Source organism: Armigeres subalbatus, chromosome 1 (genome assembly GCF_024139115.2).
Source record: "Armigeres subalbatus isolate Guangzhou_Male chromosome 1, GZ_Asu_2, whole genome shotgun sequence".
NCBI classification, from domain to species: domain Eukaryota; kingdom Metazoa; phylum Arthropoda; class Insecta; order Diptera; family Culicidae; genus Armigeres; species Armigeres subalbatus.
Window position 1 is genome coordinate 1,725,021 of NC_085139.1, and position 19,362 is coordinate 1,744,382.

Consider the following 19,362-nt stretch of genomic DNA (forward strand, 5'->3'; position numbering starts at 1 on the left):
TCTTATACATGACACATTTGGTGCGGTGGTGAATCTTTTTCGACCGTAGTTTGTTCTGGAGCCCGTAGTAGGCCCGACTTCCACAGATGATGCGCCTTCGTATTTCACGACTAACGTTGTTGTCAGCCGTTAGCAAGGATCCGAGGTAGACAAATTCCTCGACCACCTCGAAGGTATCCCCGTCTATCGTAACACTGCTTCCCAGGCGGGCCCTGTCGCGCTCGGTTCCGCCCACAAGCATGTACTTTGTCTTTGACGCATTCACCACCAGTCCAACTTTTGTTGCTTCACGTTTCAGGCGGGTGTACAGTTCTGCCACCTTTGCAAATGTTCGGCCGACAATGTCCATGTCATCCGCGAAGCAAATAAATTGACTGGATCTGTTGAAAATCGTACCCCGGCTGTTACACCCGGCTCTCCGCATGACACCTTCTAGCGCAATGTTGAACAACAGGCATGAAGGCCCATCACCTTTTCTTAGCCCCGGGCGCGATTCGAACGAACGGGGTGTTCGCCGAAATCTTCACACAGTTTTGCACACCATCCACCGTTGCTTTGATCAGTCTGGTAAGCTTCCCAGGGAAGCTGTTCTCGTCCATAATTTTCCATAGCTCTACGCGGTCTATACTGTCGTATGCCGCCTTGAAATCAACGAACAGATGGTGCGTTGGGACCTGGTATTCACGGCATTTTTGAAGGATTTGCCGTACAGTAAAGATCTGGTCCGTTGTCGAGCGGCCGTCAACGAAGCCGGCTTGATAACTTCCCACGAACTCGTTCACTAATGGTGACAGACGACGGAAGATGATCTGGGATATCACTTTGTAGGCGGCACACCAGAAGATTATTCATGAGAAATCATGAAGATACAGCAATCACATGACATGTTTGGGACAACAAATAAAAATGTCCATTCCTGTAGATCCCACCGGGGCACTCCATGAGGTTCTGGAAGTGGCCAATGAGGTCTTACAGACTTTTCACACGTACCAGAAGATTATTTGTGAGAAGTCATGAAGAAAGAGCTGTCACATGACATGTTTTGGGCTAAAAACTAAAATGTCCTCTTTTACGGCTTCCCCGGGGGCATTATGGGACATCCTGGAGACGCTTATAAGTACTTCAAAAAATCTGAAAAATCCCTGATAGAACCGTATTTAGTATAGCTTTGTTTTTGGTAAAAGTTTGAGAAGAGTTCCATATAAAAAATTAAGTTTTCATCGAAATACCCCAAATGCCATATCGGGGGTACCCCAACGGAATCTGGAATAATTCCGAAACCATACGGAATCTGGACACCACTCTAAGTGGAATCGAAACTAGAATAAAAACTGGACCTTGTCTCAAAATTTCACATCGATCGGTTGAAAGCGACCAGAGTTATGATTTTTTCAATTTCAAAATTTGCCTTCTAGAAGAGCTTGGCCTTTTGGGTGTTAAAAATAAATTCAAAAATTAAATTTCTATTCTTTTTTGCAGATAGGTATCCAATATTTTGAAAGAACTTTGGAAAAATCTCTCGCCCGTGTGGCGAAGAGTTTCAGAATTCAATAAAGTATGTGAAATAAAAAAATAAATTAATATGAAATCAAATTCAACTATTTCTTTCATTATGTGGTACACAGATTTTGGGGGGGTCAATTTGAATAATCATCACCCTGTCACAGAATCTGTTGCGAGACTATTCCTCCGGATTCGTGAGATTAACGCGCGGAAAGAGCTCATTCACAAATTACATAACGCCTTGAACAATATTGCGTTACAAAATACAGTTTGTCAAGGGTGGTGGCTCGTTCAAGAAGGTTGATAATCCTAAAAGAAAAGTCTTAAGATGACACTAACAGGTGGATAGGTTTTATTTTCCACATTTGCTTATACCGTGACCTGCCCTAATTCCGCGCATCGCCTAATACCGTGGTTTTCATCAAAAATCAGAACCTGGGGTGGCATACCCGATCAGGAATGCATAACAAAGTTATAACTCAATTCTATCAATTGTTGTTATTTAAAACAAAATGTGTTTTAATTAGATAATTCGATGAAAATGTGTCTTCGACCAGTTTTATTTCATATCAAAATTATAACAACATTAGTTATGTATATTTTCACACAAAAATTGCCTACATTTTTTGTAGACATCGGAAAAAATAGGAGGTCATCACCTTCAGTATAACTTGAACCCGCTCGAAATTAATACATAGCTGGGACAAAATTAATTGCCTACATTATGGATGGAGATGCGTCGTGGTAGCGAACTAGATTTCTATCCGTGATGTAGGCAATTACCTTGAAAGAAGATTCTAAATTAATGATTTCGTGTGTGTTACTTCTACGTGAAGTTAAACGATTTACAATGATATGGAAATGCTAATATCATCTTCCAAACTTGGACGTACATGTTCATGATAGCATTAGAGGCGAAAGTATAGAATTGATAGTTCCGCGTTCGTGCGATATGTGCCATCACAAATATTGCCCTCCGCTCGCTTTCAAATCGACTTCTATAAAACCCAGATTAATCCACCTAGCGGTGATGGTGCCTTTCTCGACCTTCATAAAATGTGTTTGCTTGAAAGTAGATGAGCTAGTAGCTAGGAGTAAAAAAGAAAAACTTCTTTGTCCGTTCTATGAAAATCGGATTATTTCAAGCCAAGATATTTTAGATCCAGTTGAAAACGCGAGATCTCGGTTCGGTTTTCAACTTGATCTACAATATGCTAATAAGAATTTCTACAATTTTTTCCTTTTCCAATCTTTTGATGTACATACCCCTGTTTTATTTTACCCAGTTATATATTTTAAGGATATCACATTTGGATGTTTGTTAAACTGAAGCTCTGACTACACAAAAAGAAAACGAAAATGTCATTCCCATCAAGCGAGCGGAGGGCAATATTTGTTATGATATAAATCTCATGACCGTCCTTCTACCAAACTTCTCCCGTATGAAGATGGGAGGGAAGTGTATCAGTGTGGAAGCATCCGATAGTTCATTTTCGGAGAGAAATTATAGCCTTTCGGTACAACTTTGTAGCACTAGAAAGGCAAAAAGTATTTTGGCCATAATTTCTAAGGTTATAGTCCACGCTGGCCAATTTTCAATGAGCTAGACTTTTTTACGCGCTTTTTTATAACATAAAGCATTTTGGCCATAATTTTTGTGCCCATAGTCCGATCTTCCAAATTCTCAATAGAAAACAATACGACAGGATCTCGCGTCGAATGGAATTTGTTGCAAGTAAATCGGATGAGAATAAGTACCAAAAAAGTGAGGTAAACTTTTCGCACTTTTGGTGCTCGCACCGTACACACATACATACGCGAAATTTTTTACGCGATTTTTACGTATAAATTTGTATTTTGACCATAACTTCCGATTCCATAGTCCCACCTGGCTAATTTTCAATAGGAAACAATGGGAAAGGATTCTGCGTCGAATGCAATTTATTTGCGAACAAATCGGTTGAGGATAAGTGCCCAAAAATGAGTGACATTTTTACGCGATTTTTACGTATAAATTTGTATTTTGACCATAACTTCCGATTCCATAGTCCCACCTGGCTAATTTTCAATAGGAAACAATGGGAAAGGATTCTGCGTCGAATGCAATTTGTTGCGAGCAAATCGATTGAGGATAAGTGCCCGCAAAATGAGTGACCTTTTTTACGCGATTTTTACGTATAAATTTGTATTTTGGCCATAACTTCCGATCCCATAGTCCTACCTGACCAATTTTCAATAGAAAATAATGGGAAAGGATTCTGCGTCGAATGCAATTTGTTGCGAGCAAATCGGTTGAGGATAAGTGCCCGAAAAATAAGTGACATTTTTTACGCGATTTTTACGTATAAATTTGTATTTTGGCCATAACTTCCGATCCCATAGTCCGACCTGGCCAATTTCCAATAGGAAACAATGGGAAAGGATTCTGCGTCGAATGCAATTTGTTGCGAGCAAATCGGTTAAAGATAAGTTCCCGAAAAATGAGTGACATTGTTTACGCGATTTTTACGTATAAATTTGTATTTTGGCCATAACTTCCGATCCCATGGTCCGACCTGGCCAATTTTCAATAAGAAACAATGGAAAAGGATTCTGCGTCGAATGCAATTTGTTGCGAGCAAATCGGTTGAGAATAAGTGCCCGAAAAATGAGCGACATTTTTTACGCGATTTTTACGTATAAATTTGTATTTTGGCCTTAACTTCCGATCCCATAGTCCGACCTGGCCAATTTTCGATAGGAAACAATGAGAAAGGATTCTGCGTCGAATGCAATTTGTTTGCGAGCAAATCGGTTGAGGATAAGTGCCCGAAAAATGAGTGACATTTTTTACGCGATTTTACGTATAAATTTGTATTTTGGCCATAACTTCCGATCCCATAGTCCAACCTGGCCAATTTCAATAGGAAACAATGGGAAAGGATTCTGCGTGGAATGCAATTTGTTGCGAGCAAATCTATTGAGGATAAGTGCCCGAAAAATGAGTGACATTTTTACGCGATTTTACGTATAAATTTGTATTTTGGCCATAACTTCCGATCCCATAGTCCGACCTGGCCAATTTCCAATAGGAAACAATGGGAAAGGATTCTGCGTCGAATGCAATTTGTTGCGAAACAAATCAGTTGAGGATAAGTGCCGAAAAATGAGTGACATTTTGCGTCGTTTTGTGCGCACACACACACACATATACCGACACACACCCACACACACACACACCCACACACACACACACACACACACACACACACACACACACACACACACACACACACACACACACACACACACACACACACACAGACATCACCTCAATTCATCGAACTGAGTCGATTGGTATATAACACTATGGGTCTCCGGGCCTTCTATAAAAAGTTTGTTTTTGGAGCGATCATATAGCCTTTACCGTATACTTAGTATACGAGAAAGGCAAAACATTCTTCATGCCTGCCGTATCCTAACGGAACTATCAATTCTATACTTTCGCCTCTAATGCTATCATGAACATGTACGTCCAAGTTTGGAAGATGATATTAGCATTTCCATATCATTGAAAGAAGATGTTTGAACAGAAAAACTAAATCAACGTTTGTTATAATGCTGATATGAAAGTATCAACCGCTGTTTTAATAGGAGATCGTCAGTTGCATTCTAGCAAAAATTCCGCTTGAGGCCCTTCCTAAATATTTTAACAACAGCCACTACACCTGATGGTATAATTGCAATATTTCCATTATCAGGCGACAGGTGGTGTTGCTGTGTGTTTGTATCAACGTAATATTGCATATACACTAGTGACATCTGCTGTTCGATATCGTAAGCTTTCAATGTTCCTTCCACACACACGAGGTGGAGAACAGTCTTGAAGAAATTGAAAGTATACAGCTAGAATATAGTATGGAGATACAATGAAATCTCTTTTATTGTTTAGAACTGTAAAATAAGTCGTGGGAACAAAAAATCTAAAAATTATTTGTTGCTTTTTGACCTAGGTTTCATATTGATGCGATGCGTAGTTAATGAGAACGGATGATTTGTCCATACAAGAAAATTCATTTTACTTTAAATGTTGTGGCGCCATCTCGTTCAAACAGCACCTTTGTCTTTGCCTTATTGCGTTACTGCTAGAGATATTTTTGATATAATTTTGACGTAAACTACGTCTAAGGGGAAGACTCTGATACAGGGTGTAAAATGAGAATTTAGAAATTGGGGACCGTCACGAAATCATGTAAGATTTTTAACATTAATAAGTCCTTTATCTTTCAATGGATTTTAAAGATTTATTATTATTTATTTATTCAGACTAAGGCCGAAGTGGCCTGTGCGGTATATAAGAGTCTTCTCCATTCGGCTCGGTCCATGGCTACACGTCGCCAACCACGCAGTCTACGGAGGGTCCGCAAGTCATCTTCCACCTGATCGATCCACCTTGCCCGCTGCGCACCTCGCCTTCTTGTGCCCGTCGGATCGTTGTCGAGAACCATTTTCACCGGGTTACTGTCCGACATTCTGGCTACGTGCCCGGCCCATCGCAGTCGTCCGATTTTCGCGGTGTGAACGATGGATGGTTCTCCCAACTGCTGATGCAATTCGTGGTTCATTCGCCTCCTCCACGTACCGTCCGCCATCTGCACCCCACCATAGATGGTACGCAGCACTTTCCTTTCGAAAACTCCAGATGCGCGTTGGTCCTCCACGAGCATCGTCCAGGTCTCGTGTCCGTAGAGGACTACCGGTCTAATTAGCGTTTTGTAGATTGTCAGTTTTGTACGGCGGCGAACTCTATTCGATCGGAGCGTCTTGCGGAGTCCAAAGTACGTACGATTTCCAGCCACTATGCGTCTCCGAATTTCTCTGCTGGTGTCATTTTCGGCAGTCACCAGTGAGCCCAAGTACACAAATTCTTCTACCACCTCGATTTCGTCACCACCGATGCAAACTCGCGGTGGGTGGCTCACATTGTCTTCTCTTGAACCTCTGCCTATCATGTACTTCGTCTTCGACGTGTTGATGATTAGTCCGATCCGCTTAGCTTCCCTCTTCAGTCTGATGTAGGCTTCCTCCATCTTCTCAAAGTTACGTGCCATAATATCTATGTCGTCGGCGAAACCAAATAGCTGGACGGACTTATTGAAAATTGTACCACTCGTGTTAATCCCTGCTCTTCGTATTACCCCTTCCAAAGCGATGTTGAATAGCAAACACGAAAGACCATCACCTTGCCGTAACCCTCTGCGGGTTTCGAAGGGACTCGAGAATGCCCCTGAAACTCGAACTACGCACATCACCCGATCCATCGGCGCTTTGATCAATCGTGTCAGTTTATCCGGAAAACCGTGTTCGTGCATTAGCTGCCATAGCTGGTCCCGATCGATTGTATCATATGCGGCTTTGAAGTCGATGAATAGATGATGTGTGGGCACGTTGTATTCGCGGAATTTCTGCAGTACTTGGCGAATGGCGAACACATGGTCCGTGGTGGAGCGTTCACCCATAAAACCCGCCTAGTACTGCCCCACGAACTTCATTGCAGCTGGTGCTAGTCGGCGGCATAAAATTTGGGAGAGTACCTTGTAGGCGGCGTTCAGCAATGTGATTGCGCGGTAGTTGCTACAATTCAGCTTATCGCCCTTCTTGTAGATGGGACACACGACACCTTCCATCCACTCCTGCGGCAAAACTCCCTCCTCCCAAATCTTGGTAATGACCCAGTGCAGCGCTCCTGCCAGTGCCTCACCACCGTGTTTAAATAGCTCTCCTGGTAGTTGGTCAACCCCAGGGGCTTTGTTGTTCTTTAGCCGGCCAATCTCCTCCTGGATTTCCTGGAGATCCGGAGCCGGTAGAATTATGTCCTGCGCGCATCGCATCATTAAAGATTTATATATCATTCGATTCAAAAACTCTCCACCAATTTTTCAGTACTATTGGAACTTTTGAGTATCATCGCTTAACTATTGAAAATTGCAGTTCTTTCATGCATCATTCATCCCCTATGCAACGCGTTTCAATCCTTGGTAATTGCCTACTTTTAGGGTATTACAATGTATTACCTACTTTTAGGGTATTGAACTAGGGGGAAAGACGGCTTTGGCAGGTTTTGTTCTATTATTGGCAGGGGAGTTTTTGCCGACCAAATTTTATGAAATTCGGCCACAATATTCTTTGATATGCAAAGAATCTTCAGGAAAAAATTTGAGCCTTGTCAGTCATAAAAAACCCCCTGCCAATAATAGAACAAAACCTGCCAAAGCCGTCATTCCCCCTATGTGAAATAAATAAATTAATATGAAATCAAATTCAACTATTTCTTTCACTATGTGGTGCACAGATTTTGGAGGGGTCAATTTGAATAATCATCACCCTGTCGCAGAATCTGTTGCGAAACTATTTCTCCGGATTCGTGAGATTAACGCGCGGAAAGAGCTCATTTACAAATTTCATAACGCCTTAAATAATTTAATTTATTGAACGGCTACTCAGTCTTGCACTTATTACAACGAGTTTTTTATTTACCCGACGTTTCGGCACGGGGATTGTGTCTTTTTCAAGGGGAAAATATTTTTGTTGTTTGTCGTCGTATGTTTAGTCTAACTTGCACCGTCTGTTTGTCTAATTGTCCGTACATGACTTCGGAAGCACTGTTATCAATTTTCATTTTTTTTCTTAGCTAAGGATCCAGCTTATCGCCCTTTTTGTAGATGGGACACACGACACCTTCCACCCACTCCTGCGGCACAACTTTCTCCTCTCAAATCTTGGTAATGACCCAGTGCAGCGCTCTAGCTAGTGCCTCACCACCGTGTTTAAATAACTCTCCTGGTAGTTGGTCAACCCCAGGGGCTTTGTTGTTCTTCAGCCGGCCAATCTCCTCCTGGATTTCCTGGAGATCCGGAGCCGGTAAAATTATGTCCTGCGCGCGTTATCCCAGGTCCATCACCATACCGCCATCATCGTCTGGCCTAGGTCTTTGCCGATTATACCGAGTCGCATTATCTCTTATATTGTTCGTAATTATTGGTTTTCCAGGCGGCTTATTTGGCCTGCGCAAACCTCCTGTCTCGTCGGAGGGCCGTCGTGTCAGGGCTGTTTAGCGTCCCACCTAACACCAGGACTTGGGCTTGTGCGCTTTGAGCGGCACACGGTCGCTTTGATTGATCAAAGTTACCCCAAATTGAAAAATAAAAAAACTCGACAAAAAACATTTTTTTAAATAACTTTAAAATTATCAAATGATTAAGAACAACAACATTATACGTTCTACATATACTCGTTTTAAAAATGTGAAAAAAGCAATAGTTTCACTTACGGGGCAAATATGTATTCACAAAACAATTTTTAAAAAATGATCAATTTTCCCCCGGATTACGGTATTTTTTTGGTAATATCAAGCGGAAATGTTGGAATATTAGAGAAAGTCATCGATACACCGAGGGCCGGATTTATGGGGGGGTGCGTGGCTCGGGCCCCCACAAATCTTATGTACCAAAACCTCATGTACCTGTCCTGCTTTGTTTGGAGGAGTAAATTCATTAGCAAACCACTGCGTATATAGTCACGCGATCATCAAAGATTTTATCTACTCTGTTTCGCCGGTAATATATTTAATCAGAATTGGACTAATAATCCTTTCCTTCTTCTACATTGGCACCACATCCCCCCCTGCGACACTGCCGCCTCACAGCTTAGTGTTCATTGAGCCCTTTCACAGTTATTAACTGCGTGGTTTCTAAGCCAAATTACTATTTACCGAAAATTGCCTAGACCGGCACCGGGAATCGAACCCAGCCACCCTCAGCAAGGTCTTGCTTTGTAGCCGCGCTTCTTACCGCACGGCTAAGGAGGTCCCCACGGCTAATCTTTCCCTACCATATCTGAAACTCGATTTGTGCAATTGCACAACATGTGAAAAATTTAGCTTGAAAAATGTAATGCAGGGTAACCACTTCTTCGGTGGGGTTTGATCCCACGACCCCAATAGATAAGATATTTAGGGCTGAACTATTCCACAAGCTGGAACAAAGGTTTTCCCTAGTCATCCTTATTTGCTCCTGCTGAAGATGTTCAAATCAATTTTCAACCAAAATTCAATACAGGCCGGACTCGATTATCCGGAGTGTTGAAAAAAATTTCACTCCGGATAATCGAACCCTCCGGATAATCGAGCCATTTTTTTGTTGTTGCTGAAAATTCAACTTTTGCTCAAATAATCTTTATTTTGGTTATATAACATCAAATAAAATATCCCGTTGGTCCGTTTATGGATTCTGACTACTGTTAGAGGTCAGCGCCGATCCGAAAATCGTCGGCGGCAACGTTTGTCATAATTTTGGTCGGCGATGGCTTGGCGATTTTTTTATTACGTTCTAACGTAAAGTTTTTTTCAGTATATTTTGAGACATTAACGGGAGAATCCTTTCAATTTCCCCGGAAAAATCTAATTAGCTGTCCTAGAAGAATCTTCCAAGTTTTTCGAATTTTCAACAGGAATTGCTCTAAAGTTTTCAAAGTTTCGAATTTAACAAAATTTCTTGTGAATTTTTTAAAGTTTCACAAAAACTGTTACCAACGGAATTTCAACTGGATTTTTTACGGAATTTCTTTGGATTTCTACGTGAAATTCCTTATGTTGTCTATTGAAGCCTGTCCACGTTAAATTTCGGACACTCATCTTCCTATGCGATTTTTGAAAATTTTCTCAAACCACTGAGACGATAAATTCACATGACAGCTGAATATCTCCGCTTAATTGGACATTATTTAAGTGTCCGAATTTAACAAAAAAATGGACAGGCTTTAGTAATTCTTTGGAAATTCGACTAGAAAATTTTCAAAAGACGAACGGTCGTTTGGTTGAAAGTAAATTGACCAAATACCACATGGCCGAAAAATACGTTAAGCCGAAAGCTGTCTAGCTGAATTCCATTTGTCCGATACGGTTATTATGTGAAAAATGGTTTGGCGGTACGACCAAACTAGTCATTTGGCCGAAAAAGCCGTATGCCCCAATGTCGTTTGGTCGAATAGGCCTTTTCATCGAAAATTTCATTTGAGCGAAACGGTGGTTAAGCAGGAAGGGCAATTTGGCCGAAAATTTTATTCGGCTGATCAGATTATACGGCGAAAAACGACGACCCATTCAGCCAAACGCCATTTTAGAACAAATGAGTTGTCAGAGCAAACGTCTTTTTCGGCCAAATTATCAGTTCGGCCGTATGATCTTCCCCCGTACGTCGCAAACCGTTTTCGACCTTATGTCACCTCGTCCGGCCAAGAAGCATTTTCGATCAAGCTCGAGCAAAACAACACCATATGTTCATTTTGGCCAAATGGCCATTTTCTACCAAACGACCATCTAGGCCTTTTTGGCTGAATGACCTATTCAATTAGACGACTTTTCAGTTGAATGACCTGTTCGGCTTTTCAGTTGAATGTCTATTTCGGCCAAATGATTTTATGCCAGTCGCGTTTCGGATTATTGACATATTCGGCCAAACAACAAACGGCCCCTCCCCGTCAAAACACTTGATTTCAACATGAAATTCTGTGGATTTCAACAGGAAATCCTTGGAAATTCACGCAGGTAATTCTTCGAGATTCCCAAAGGAAATTCTTCATAATTTACCCGGGAAATTTCTGGAATTTGTATTGTTAGTGGCGTCAGTCGTCTAAGCGTATTTGCAAGTCATGGAGTGTGAGTTTAATTCCCGCCCTAGTAAGGAGAAAACATTTCGTCAAGCAGAAAACGCTCAATTTGTTCCCTAGGTGCTGTGTGAATGTCCTGTCCGTTGTCTAATGCTAAGTGTTAAGTATTCACTCTGTGCGAGCTCTGGTCAAAGATGGTGATCCTGTCTTCCTTTCTTTTAAATTCTACAAAAAAAATCATCCTAATTTTTAAGAAAATTTACTCAGAATATCAACGGTAGTGTTTTCGAGATTTCGAAGAATATTCTCCAGAATTTTCATTAAAAGTTCCTAATTTTAACGAAAAGCTTTTTTGATTTTTGAACGAAAAAATGTAAGGCATTTTCAAGAAAAATAGCCTTTTCATGAGAAATCCTCTGGAGTTTTAACAGGATTGCCATCAACTGTCAGCGGCGACGGCGCACACCTCTAACCACCGTGTAGTCTTTAGAAAATGAAAATATTCATTGCATAATTAAGGGAAGATCCATTAATTACGTAACGCAAAAAATGGCCATTTTCAATCCCCCTCCCCCTATGTCACACTTTTTGTATGAGGTATCTAAACAATTTGTATGGATTGTCACACTTCAGGGAACCCCCCCTCCTCCTCTAAGCGTTACGTAATTAATTGATGTTCCCAAGGATTTTTTGTTGTTACTATGCGGACACCAGTTCCAGTGTTTGAATCTATACATGGATCACCGCGGTGCACCGTTGGCGAAATAACCATTTTTTCATATAAATATTGAGGCTGTTCACAAATTACGAAACGCTGGAAGGAGAAGCAGCCGGTCAGACCGTGCGTTACGATTCATACAAACCAATTAAACCTTTCATACAAAAAGCGTTACAAGGGGGAGGATGGAGGTTCAAAATCGTCAAATTTAGCGTTACGTAATTTGTGAACGAACCCATTCTGGATATTCCGGAGGACCATTTGGTAGCATGAGTCACAATGTCAATGCTGTACTCAGAATGTGCATACGAATGCTTATAAAATATCGGTGCTTTGAATTGAAATTCATAAATTGGCCATTTTTATGAATGTTCTTTCCGTTCCCTTAGGGTTCTTTCATAAAATTCGTAACGCTGAATTTGATAATTTTGGTATCCCACTCTCCCTCTCGCAACCCTTTTTTATGGAAGGTTTAATTTTTTTGTACGGTCTGACTTCCTCCCTCCCCCGTAAAGCATTACGTAATTTGTGAACAGTCCCTTAGAAAAGCGAGAAAGGCACTATCATTACTAGGTGTCTTGCACATATTGGATACGTTATGGATACATACTGATAATATTTCTATTTTTGTAAAATGGGTAAAAATATTACTCCGGTTAATCGAGCCTCCGGATAATCGAGTCCGGCCTGTAATTCCGAATTGTTCGGCATGTCCAAGCCGCAGCCCATGGAATGGTTGTCAAGGTTTCATAGGTAATGGCATATCAAATCCGTTAGATTCTAACTTTAAGTTGTCGCACAAGTAATTGAAGTTGCTTGTCAGGTCAAAAAGCAGACCCAGAGATATATGACGGTGTGACCCCGGTAAACTATTAAGACGCATGACGCGTGCCAAAGAAAGTATTCAAGGTCTGCGCTTATTTGATAGCCTCGTTTCAGTCCAAGTTTTAAAATTGTTTGTGCAAATGAAGAGGGTCAAGAACACAATATGGCCATTGGATGGCGCGTACTAAAGCAATTTTATTTCGAATTAAATGTTTTCGAACAAAACATTCTGTCGACAACGCTGATGGTTCAGTGCTGATAAAAAGTAAATGCAACATAGTATACACAAACTTGTTGCTCAAAATGTCAGTCCTAATTGTTATGATGGTCTACCATCGCATCGGTCAATAGGTGATAATGATCGTTTATCCCCACGGAGCGCCTCAACACGGTGTAGATTTGTATGACTTTACGATCATCAGAGCTCAGCAATAAATCATAAGGGGATCCCAGACGTCATTTTTCTTCTTCTGCACTGCTGCTGGTCAGGGTGGGCGACTCAAGCGCTGACGAGAAACTATTAATAGGCTCGTAAAGCAATTTAAAACCTGTAAAAAAAGTTTATATCACCCATAAAAAAGGCGCAAAAGGAGCACGGGTTGAGTATAGACACACAATGAATGACAGAGTCGGACGAGGGGAGAACCCACTGCACCCGAGATATGATTGGTTGGAAAGAGACGAAAATTGGGTGAAAAGACTCATTCGTATAGATAGCAATACAATTTAAACGCCATATAATATTGCCGTAGTGAGCAAACAAGAGAGCGATTATCGTAAAATAACAATCATGACGAATGCATATGCAGTAGCAATTAAATTACTTACTCACGACCCACTGAGTCGTTGTTCATTTACTGACCGTGAAATTTTATAAATAATTAGCAATTGTCTACATGTACTTTGTGGATAAATCAGTATTCTTACCTTGCAGTGCATTTGCTCCTCGTCAAAATAAAGGACCCATCCGTCGAAGTGCAAGGTCAGCATCATCTCATCCGTCTTTTCTTTCGGTGGCCGAACGTAGTAGCGACCCATAAACTTGACGCCTTATCTCGTAAAACCCCAAGTGACACAATTCCTCCTAATTTCAATTCCATGCTTTGCCATAAACATATTTTATACCGTTTGGCCACAATAAAACTTGTTGTTTCACGCTTCCTTTTACTTTCATGGTCGCATGGATCATTCCGGCACTAAAATGTCTCTTCTCATCAGGATTGACATTCAATGCACATCACATTTTATTCATTTTTTTTTCAACTGACTCCTCGGGTGGCCCAAAATTGAAAAACTAATTATACACTTGAAAACACCATACGCGGGCGTTTCCACTTTAACCGCAGTCCGCCAACCATCGGGCGGCTATAAATCTCGACAATAATCATAAAATTTGCCTCATAAAACTACCACCGAATTGATTTTATAGTATCACTATGCTCCTCGAGTGCATTTTCCCACAATCGCCTCCGTTTCGGCCAATATTTTCTGCTCTTTTCCTATCGTGGTACGCGGTAGAAGGCACGGCTGCCAAAGCATAAACCAATAAGAATGAAAACGCAAATCGATTGAAAATTAAATTAATTTAATGAGCCGCATTCAAAATCAAGCACAGATTGAGAAAACAAACGTCAAAGGTTAAGTTAAATAAAATTTCGGTGAAACAAAATGTACAGTCCAATGGACTGATGATGTCCTCTCCTTTGTAGCCGATGGGTACCTGTAATAAAAATGGAGGAAAAAACAAGACAAAATCAGAAAACTGTTTGCGAATGGAGTTGACGGATCGATAAATATTTACGTTTAATGTGAGAATGATTCAATTTTGTCCCTTTTAAATTATCAAGTTGAGGTGCCCACCATAGAATAACACCCATCAAAAGGGGACAATAAAAATATCTCGCCAATACTAGCGGACACCATTAATATCGAATTTAGATTGGCATCATTACAGTGCAATTGTGCATGGGTCCTTGAAATGATTGTTTTATTGATGACGACATCTGAGCAGCAATATAATATCATATCCTATTATCGGAATGGTCGCATCGACGGCATAATGTGCGACCCCTGTCTGATGGTTCGAATGCATTGTGGATGATCAGATGAGCGAAGGGGAAGAAAGAATTCGGTACAGGCACCGACATCTGGTGGCGTCTCGGGTGCACTATTTATTGATCGGGAAGAAAGCTTTTCGCTTTCCAATCCTCTATGGTCTAGGACACTCGAATCGGTGGAAGGGAGAAATTTTATTTGCTTGGTGTTGATGGAAAATGGGCATGCGTATAGCTTTCTAATAGGAAATTGCTTGGTCAGGGATGAAGTAGCTGATGAAGGGAAATTCAAAAGCTGTATTCGTTCATCGGATCCCTTGAAGGTTTGAACCCGGTGGTGTACTGTTTTGTGCTGGTAGGGACTTTGCCTCTCTCAGGTCAGGATTGAACTTGAAGAGCTTTTGAGATGCTGGTAATAGCCGTTTTCAATGCTAAGATGAGTGATAATTGAGTACTACTCTGAATGAAAAAGATGTTGGTTTTGTCCAGAAGCTGATTATTCAAAATGAATCATTAGTGCCTATCTACGAAGGAGAGAGTTTTGATTTGATTCTATGTGCAGGTGTCAACATATTACCACAGAGAAACAGACGTAACAACTAGAGCAAATTTTCGAAAAATCCATAACCCAATTGAATTATTTGTTTGAGAAACTGCATAAGTCCATTTTACACAATTTCGAGAAAACAACAAAAAATTGTTTTTGAACAAATTTGCACCGAATCTTTCGATTTCTTCGATACAGATCAATAGTTTTTGGCAAAACTCAACACCCTGAGGCACTTCTGGTGCAAAAACTGTAAGCAGTACTCCACAATTGCTCTTCAAAGTGCGTGGACATATGTAGTTTCTCAAACAAACGAAAAATATTTCATACATTCCTGAACAAATTTTTTGTTGTGTTTTTTTGCCAGAATACGTATTTTTGGAAGAGGATTCAGAATATATAAAAATCTCATTTTGGCGAAAATGTTACATATGCAGTTTCTCAAACAAACGGTTCAATTACTTTATCACCATCTCACGTACATGTTGCACGAAAATGTTATTCAGTACAACAATGTCAAATGTGGTGTTTGCGTAGTAAAACATTGCACCAAACATTTACGCATGACAAGGTAAAAAAATTGCAAATTAATCATTTCCAAACTGTTTAAATTTGATCATAAATCATAAGGTGGACGAATTTTGGTGCTGTACGAATTTCGGTTTCTCACGGTACAAGACGCAGTAACCAGAACTCACATTTTCCTATCAGAAGTATTGAAAAGTCCTTAAACAAATCCGAACATTCCGTTTTGACGTTTGCTTTGCAATTTCACTTGCCCTTTCAGAATACATCATCGTCTCTCAAGAGAAAGATTTCTGAAGTGCCAAATAAAATCGAACCGCAGAGCAAACGTCAATACTTAAATTGTCGAATGATCAAAAATCAACACACAGAATTTAAATACAGATTCACTGCAGTAAACGTTTTGTAACATTCTTTTCTGCACCGTTTTGCTTCCATAATTACATAACTTTCGAAGTAGGTATTTATTCGAACCTTGCCGCTTCCATCACGCGGCTACATCCCCAAGGGTTCTTTAATGACATAACGATACAAATGGGACAACCCTCTGACGGGCTGAACCCAGCCCATACCATAAATTTATTACGTCGGTATGCTCCTCAACATTGCAAATTTTTCATTTTTCTTCAAATTGAACCCTTCCCGAAGCCCTAATCCTGGGTAGCAAATTCAGTGACGAAACAACCGTAAACAATTTGACAACACTCCGTTGTGTTTAATTTCTATTTTGAGCAGTTAACAACAAAAAACATTTTCAGAACAAATTTTACGGTTTGTTTGGATCGTATTTTTTGACTCGCTTGCAAAGAACCGAGAAACTGCAGATGTTGGTTTAGGTCGATTGCAGCAGCGAAAACGGTACGTTGTTGCAAACATATCCAGCGCATACCGAATTGCAGGCAAGGCTGTCGTCAAACGTACAAGCTAATTGATTTATGATTCAATCGAAGAAATTGCATATAATTGGCGTTCATTTTAATAAACGAATAATTTATTCATCATGTTGTCACGTTCTGCCTTCACGCCTTGTATCGTCCGCAGTCGGTGTCTAATATTGCATGCGAATGTGGACCCATCGTGATGGGCTCGACAGTGCGGCGGGGTCCGGCTGGTACCGTCTCGTTGCGTCGCCGTCTCTTGTTACACGTACTTACAGCACAGCCCTCTGCCGGCATATGTGAATGTGAAATTGTCTCTATCCGTCCATCTAATGGCTATCTTTTCGCAGTGGATGGGCGTCCGTTGGGGATAGCCGTTTTGATAGACGACATTATCGATTAAAAGTATTGTTATTAGCTAATGCAGTTTATGGTAATGGTCTACCCAACGCGACGACGACCAGCCTAAGAGAGGGACCGGCAGCGCCTATGGGGGAGAATGTCATGCTTTCTAGGTGTGACTTTGGTTTGGAAAGCATTGAAATCAAGTCGTTGACGTGTAGCGCAAATAATGTAGGCCTTAGGAATTCCACATGGAATTAACATCTCTGGCGGTTAGTGAAGGAATTAGTCATTCTCCTAGAGACAAACATATTGCACAACAATGTTGCATCGAAATGGATAATAGTTTCCGTCTGCGTAGCCGTGCTGGCCTTGCATTAGACTCGGAAAACAGTTGGAGATTAGCGTAACTGTAATGTAGGTTGTAATGGCTGCGGACAAGTAGGATTGAAATATATTTTGCATATCCAATATCAATTTGTTAGTCTATCCCATCAACTGCACAAGTCTAATGATCAATGGAGACGCGAGGTACCTGTTGACAGTTTCTTTACCATTCTAAGAATAGAAATACCGAACACTTTTTATTTCACTGTACGTCCATTTTTATAATTTCGAACTGCACATAGTAGGGGGAATGACGGCTTTGGCAGGTTTTGTTCTATTATTGGCAGGGGGGTTTTTTATGACTGACTAGGCTCAAATTTGGCCTAAACATTCTTTGCATATCAAAGAATATTGTGGTCAAATTTCATAAAATTTGGTCGACAAAAACCCCCCTGCCAATAATAGAACAAAACCTGCCAAAGCCGTCTTTCCCCCTAGTTGTCTTCGACGTGCTCTATCCTATCAGATGAGAAAAAAATATCATCTTCACCTCTTCGGGTATCGAAAGATTGGGTCGACGCTTGAACAGACTCATCACTTTCCTGGTCTTTACAGGGTCAGCTGTATTCATTTTTCTGTCATAGGCGAGCAGTCTCATAAAAGTGAACTTATTATTTATTCTCCTCAAATTTTAATGTTACAGTTCATTCGCCAGTCGCCCAATGAAGTATTATTAAGTTGATGGCCAGGAAGTCGACATTAACAAGGAGAGTTTAGTGTTTAATAAGATGGCTTCAATTCAACGGTTGGCTGAAGAATTATTTTCCCTGACGAAAAAATACCGGTTTTGGTAATAGTAAATTTACAGTGGATGTGTGAAAAACTAAGCTTAGTACTCTAGAACCATTGCTAGGTTTGAACTCGATCTTGGCTCCCATGTGGCCTGTCCTTCTATCTACAATGCTACAATAAAAGCATATGAATGGGGTTAGGAATAATCTTACAGACCGGAGATTGCTAATCCGAAACATTTTACCTCGGGCCATCGTCCTACAGAAGGTTTGTCGTCTCCAAACTTTTATAATGAATCGGTGGACACTAACGTTTGCAATGACTACGTGGTTTTTTATGGACCCCAAATTGTTCTTTCATCAAAACAAAATAACTGTATGAAATATTAAACAAGCTTCTCAGCTGCATTTCTTCCAATGTAACAAAACTTTGCTTGCATACTTTTGATTCCAATTCAACAACAATCAATATTTTAGTAAAAAAAAAAAATCGATGATACAAAATTACAAAAATCTATTGATGGAAGCTTTGCATATTCATGTCCGACTTCTGCTCATGTTTACGTCTTTGTAGATGCTCTTTTTTGGAAAATGGACGTATTTCAGTTGGATACACACACCTCGGCCAACTTACTTCTAAATTCAATTCTCTATTGCTGGGGTTGCTAGAAGTCGAAATTGATGTTTTGTAACTTTGGAGCACCGTAAAGACGTTTCACAGATGATTGCAGTGGTGTAACTCGTGGTGGCTGTATCTTCGACAGGTTTGTTATGATCTCTAGGACATTGGAAGACTTGAAGTCTTCGTCAATGAACACATCCGGATTGATCGGCTAGATTTCACATGCCCTAAGCATTGATAGAGTTCTCAGCTGCTGCCCATTTACCGTTACTGCACGTCAGTGTCGCCCAAAGTGACAAACAATAAAACGCTTTGTTCATTTCTAGACTATGATTAGCTAGTTCCTCTGACTGACAAAACCGACAAAAACCGGCCAAAGTTTGAGCTGGGGTAAAAGGGACTTTAGTTTAGTTTCTTATGTCGTGTACCCCACTAGATTCCCTACAACTGAGAATTATAATAAAAATTGTAAAATTATAATAGGAGATTTATAACCTTTCTTCACCCATCAGATGAGCTAGTGAATGAAATGAAGAAATACCCAGTGGAGTATTGGAAAAGTGTCAAAAATTCAGTTGATTTTGT

General features: G+C 40.5%; 1 long non-coding RNA gene across 1 annotated transcript in view; it reads right to left on the reverse strand.

Moving 5' to 3' along the window:
- Positions 1-14,259: 14,259 nt before the first annotated feature.
- The window catches only part of LOC134219569 (uncharacterized), a 412,937-nt gene continuing 407,834 nt past the window's right edge, over positions 14,260-19,362 (reverse strand). Inside the window, exon 3 of the long non-coding RNA XR_009981610.1 lies at positions 14,260-14,411. This is a non-coding gene — a long non-coding RNA (uncharacterized LOC134219569). The remainder of the gene's footprint in view (positions 14,412-19,362) is intronic.